At 45.6% G+C, this 5,936-nt stretch overlaps 1 long non-coding RNA gene across 1 annotated transcript; it reads right to left on the bottom strand.

Annotated features, from left to right (window-relative positions):
* Positions 1 to 4,053: 4,053 nt before the first annotated feature.
* Positions 4,054 to 4,804, bottom strand: LOC120555406. Its single transcript, XR_005638705.1, has 2 exons — positions 4,377 to 4,804; positions 4,054 to 4,276 (listed from the first exon to the last, which is right to left on the bottom strand). It is a non-coding gene; the product is annotated as an uncharacterized LOC120555406 (long non-coding RNA).
* Positions 4,805 to 5,936: the final 1,132 nt, after the last annotated feature.

Here is a 5,936-nt window from a genome sequence, read left to right on the forward strand (position 1 = left end):
ACTATCTGTCCAATCTGAGTTTTCTGTTGAACGACTGAAAGAACTTTTGAATGTACACACGTTCCACCAAAACAAGTTCCTTCCCGAGGCTATGTTGCAGCGGCACCGTGGCTCCGTCCGGTGCTTAGCACCGCCCATGATGATTGCGATTGGTTTAAAGAAATGCCAATAAACCAGAGCACGTTTTTCTCCCATCCTGGAGTTCTGTGTGGACTAGCCAGACCCTCCTTCGCAGCGCTGTGGAGGAAGGTCTGGCAATGCGAGACTATTTTAACCCAAACGTGATGCTAAACTTTACCTTAATCATAACATTGTCACACCATGCACCTGATTCATTTTTAACAGTGATTTGTTGCATTTTAGAAAGCACAGACACATGATAAACATGTTTTTTTTTTTATTTAATCTGATGCACTTGTTGATGTATCACGATTTCATGAGGATTTAACCCCAACAGAGTCAGTTTTACAGAGCTGTCTTGTCATGCACGCACAACATTTATCAAGCAAATTTGTACATAATAGAAAAAAAAATTGAAAAGGTGATAACTGCTTCCTGGTAGATAGTTGATTATAAGCTGTCTGCATTTCGGTTTGTTTTTTACAGAAAGCACAAGAAAAAACGGACAGGAATAGAGAAGAGAGATGCCTCAGCGCAGCCCGAGCTAGACGTGAGCGCGTGCAAACCAACCGAGTGTTGAGAATCCCTCTCTTCTCAGGGCGCAGGATTGAGACTGACATTTCACATTTTCCATTGAATTACACCTCATCTGAAATTCTCTTTGAACAGTTTGAAATCTTAACTTCCTCTTTGGCGTGGCATCACATCTTGGAAAAATAAATAAAATAAGGCAATAGCAATCATTTTGCCCTAACAGTCTTGATCTGTCAATCATCTGCAGTGATCTAAAAGACGCACGAGTCTGCTGAGTGAAGAAAATCAAAATGAAGAAAATAGGATAAAATGTACATCAGTTATTCATCACAAACTAGTTCAACCAAAGTCACATTTTCTCCCCTTTCTTCCTCACAGCTAAGAGCAAATACTGACACATGTACTTCAAGGCTCCCCACTGCATTTTCAAAGAAGGGATCTGGCTTTATTAAAAATTCATAAGGTCATATTAATTAGAGACGGAATATTTTTCTTGCATGAGAGCGATGAAGAAATAAAAAAAAAAAAAAAAGGAGGCCCCGAGGATCGTTTTGATTCGGCTGGCCTGAAAATGAATGGAGAAGGTGAAAGGCACAAGGCTAAAACATGTGCTTTGTTCTGAGGCCAGTCTCTTTGTTCATCAAACCCACGACTAATTTGTTCACCCGCCCCCACCTCACACACACACACACACACACACACACACACACGCAAACACTCCTCAGCCATATTTCTCCTTTATTGTATATTCTTTTTTAGTTGAGTGCCGCTGATTTGAAATGCTAATTAAACATATTTTTAATGTATTCACTAGGCTCATCAAGGCAGGCTCATATATCAAAGTGTCCAAAGTTGTATTGATGCTGGATATCAAAGAGGTGATTACATATAATATCATAATATCCAGAATTTTTTAGCCGTTAATTGTCCTCGTCCTTGTCAAAAAAAAAGCATTTCTGGACTGAGAACACATGCAGCACACAAGCAGGACTGGTTTCCTTTTTTACTTTTTCAAAGAACACAGGACCGACAGATGCTGCTAATGAACACACAATCCATTTGCCTTCTTTCTTTTCCCAGATTGCCGTATCAGTTTTGATTCCAGTTTTGTCTCTTCGTGTTTAAAAGTAGGCTTACACATTAGCGAGAACAACACGTAAGCCCTCGTTAATGTACGAGAGACTTGCAAACAAACAAGCAAGCAAACATGTGCTTCCCCTTAGTATCTTGTCACTGCGTTGTACAGTACATGTGTGGACACACACACAAACCCACACACACACACACACACACACACACTCATATTTACACAGCACACAGTCTGTCAGCAGGTACACACACTGTGTACATGTGAAGTGTGTGAGCACGTCAAATCCACAAACAACAAAAGATGCACTATAAAATACATGAAAGGAAATAATTCATTAACAGCCTATTCTAAATTTTTCCCCCCATTTCCCACTAATTAGACTCAAAAACAATAAGAATAGCTGCACTTGTATTTCAAACAGCAGTGATAATAATAATGCTGATGGTAAAATACTCAGTGCTGTGTTCTTGATATCAAAAGGCACCGTGATGAGGGGAAAAAAAAAGAACAATGAGCCATCAGAGGATCCTTTCTTTTATTTTCATTTCAATTTTTATGCGTCCTATACCCTCTCTCTCTCTCTCTCTCTCTCTCTCTCTCTTTCCCCCCCTTTTCTCTCTCTGTGTGTCTGATGTAGCTAATGCCATTAACTCTCCCTGCCACTTTCCAGGTCACTAATTCTTCAGCTCTGAGTTCATTGTGCCTAGACCGTGGTGCTGTCTCCATAACGAGGTTATTTCTGGGTTATTACCTTCCTCTATGATATGGCACCTGATTGGAGGCGAAATTGATATAAATCAAAAACGCTCTGCAAGGAAAATTGAAATTTTTGCTAATATCTGCTCTCTTCCACTAAATCTGCATATTCAGAAAACAAACAAGGTGGACTCCTTTTTTCCATTTACACCTGGTTTTAAATGAATAGTTTTATATACTGTATATATATACATATATATATATATATATATATATATATATATATATATATATATATATATATATATATAGTCCCAACAATGAAAGCTGCTGTGGATGGAGACAGCAGCAACATCTTAATATTTTTTTTTTTTTTTAAATATCCTTCAAGTGTGCTTCATCAAGAATATTTTTGCCGCTCTATCGTGCTGTCAGACATACCTTTTTCTTTGGCACTCCCTTTTCCCAACGCATCCCTTCGTATAAACGCAACTGTACTGCGCGTATTCAACGCATTCTCATGAACAACAATTCATATGATTACGCTGAATGCCACGGTGACCGCCACGTGAGGACTAGTCTGGCATTGCCAGACCTTCCTCCACAGCGCTGTGGAGGAAGCATTCCGGGATGGGAGAAAAACGTCCTCTGGTTTATTGGCATTTCTTTAAACCAAATCGGGTGGAGCAACCGTGCCGCTGCAAAATAGCCTCGGGAAGCAACTTGTTTGTCACATGATCACCGGTCATATGACAGTTACGTTTAGCAGTCTTTGACTTTATAAAACGTTTTTTATATATTTATATGAAGTTAATATGGCAAACTTGTAAGCAAACAGTTGTTTATTTACCCAAGCAGCCAATCCGGGGCAACTTTGGCATTCATTTGGAGTTGTGTTTCTGGCCACCTGACTCATGTTCGTCCAATATTTACTATTTTGCTCTGTATTTAGTCTCCACAAACTCCGAAAGGAAATAACTGTCTCTGTAGCTGCTAAATGCTCCATCACGTTCGCCAGCTAGTCCCTAACTGTCTCTGCCTGCTGTTTGGTGCTGGGCAGGTAGTTTACAGTGGGGTTTTAAGAGCTTTTTCACCGAAAACGATGCTAATGAGAGCGGTGAGAGTGACTGAAAGCGGTTGCTGTAGGCAGTGAAGTTGCAGACCGGGGCATTTAAACAATCAACTGAAAGATGCTGGAACACTGTTAGTGAGAGCAACTGCAGAGTGTGGTGATATTTGTCTGTGGGTTCCTCCCTTTGGAGCGACCCCTTTCCATTACAAGTAGCAGTAGTGATCCATTGTTAATATAAAAAAATATTGATTTTGCTTGCTTTAAAAGCTAATACCAATACTTCTTAGACTTGGTGCCTGCGAGCTAAATTAGTTAGGGCAATCAACTTGAGTTGGTTGCTCCACTCCCGTGGCATACTCTCAATGGCACACACAGTGTATCAACCCCCCCTGTAGATCATGCCGGTGTAGTTAAGTCAGTTGGTCAGTGCTCTGTTCACTTTCGCTTCGGATTCGGCCAAATATTGGGCTTTTTGACGGGGTTCGGTTTTGTTAGGCTCTAGTCGGACCCAGGACTGAGAACAGGCACACAAACACAGATGAGCAGTTAGCAGTGTTTTATTGGACACAATGTGGATAGTGCAGGAGGGAATGGCCAGGAGAGCAGCTCCAGGTGGAGTCGAAGCTGGAGATCCGACGGCGGGTGTGTGGCCAGGCAGCGAAGACGAGAGCTGGGTGGAAGGCTGGTTGAGAACGGAGTTGCGAGGTGAGCAGGCAGCGAGGAGGCAGATGAGAACCGAGAAGCAGCAGGTCCAGAGGTGGGAACTGAACAGAGATGGGAAGCGTGAGACAAGCACAAAAGGAGGCAACAGGTATGCTAATAACAGGACTGAATACTCTCGAGCACAGAGTGGAGCCACGTTACCACAGGAATGGTTGCAACGAACTGGCGCTGAAGAGGTGAACAGCCCGGGTAGATAACTGTTGGTTGAGTACTGGAATGAGCTGCAGCTGGGTGTTGGTTGATTACTGGAATGATCTGCAGCTGGCTGGAGCAGAGCAGGTGAGAATGGCCACACCCCTTGACCTAGATCCTCTTGAGTGACATGTAGACAGACACAGACAACACACACACACACACACACACACACACACACACAAGGGAAAGGGGAACAGGAAAACAGGCTGGGACAGGGAGACAGACACTGACCCATAACAGTACCCCCCCCTCAACGGACGCCACCCGGCGTCCCACCAGGCTTGTCAGGATGGGCCCGATGGAAATCCGAGATTAACTGAGGATCCAGAATGAAACGCCTGGGGACCCAGGACCGTTCCTCCGGACCATAACCCTCCCAGTCCACGCAAATAATGGAAACCCCGGCCCACGTCTCCGACGTCAAGGAGCTCCCGCATTGTGTAGGCCGGATGATCACTGCCAAGACGGGCGGAGGAGGGGGCTCCGTAGGCGGACACAAGGGGCTCGAGGAGACAGGCTTCAACTGGGAGACATGAAAGGTCGGGTGGATCCTCATAGAGCGGGGCAGTTTCAACCGCACAGCTGACGGGTTGACGACGGACTCCACCTCGAAAGGTCCCAGAAACCGGGGCGACAGTTTACGGGAGTCAGTCCGTAGGGGTACGTTGCTGGACGAGAGCCAGACCTTCTGTCCTGGTTGGTATTGGGGTGCAGGAACCCGGTGTCTGTCGGCCGTCTTCTTGTTGCTCCGGCCGTCGCCTGGAGGAGAGCCTCCCGGCGTCATCCCAGATCTTGCGGCAGCGGGTGAGGTTGTCTTGAACTGAAGGCACAGCCAGGTCCTTTTCCTGTGACGGGAACAAAGGGGGTTGGTAACCCACTGATGCCTCGAATGGAGAGAGGCCGGTGGCAGACGAGGTGAGTGAATTGTGGGCGTACTCGACCCAAGGAAGGTGTCTTACCCAGGTAGCCGGGTTCTGGGCTGCCACACAGCGTAGCGCAGCCTCCAGGTCTTGATTAGTCCTCTCCGTCTGGCCATTGGTCTGAGGGTGGTAACCAGAGGAGAGAGAGACAGAGGCACCCAGAGCAGAACAGAAATCCTTCCAGAGTTGAGAAATGAACTGTGGGCCCCTGTCAGAAACAATGTCCACAGGTATTCCATGGGGACGGAATACATGTTGGACAAAGAGGTCCGCTGTCTCACTGGCAGACGGTAATTTAGGTAATGCAACAAAATGGGCAGATTTAGAGAATCTGTCCACAATGGTGAGTATGGTGTCATTACCTTCAGACTGAGGAAGACCCGTGACGAAATCCAAGGCCACATGGGACCAGGGGCGGCTTGGGACTGGAAGGGGAAGCAACAGGCCAGAGGGAGACCGGTGGGATGCCTTATTCCGGGCGCAGATGGCACACGCAGCCACGTAGGCTCTAACATCAGCCTCGACAGAGGGCCACCAGAAGTGTCTCTTGAGTAGTGTGAGGGTACGTCTCATGCCAGGATGACAA

This window comes from Perca fluviatilis, chromosome 3 (assembly GCF_010015445.1).
Source record: "Perca fluviatilis chromosome 3, GENO_Pfluv_1.0, whole genome shotgun sequence".
Lineage (NCBI taxonomy): Eukaryota > Metazoa > Chordata > Actinopteri > Perciformes > Percidae > Perca > Perca fluviatilis.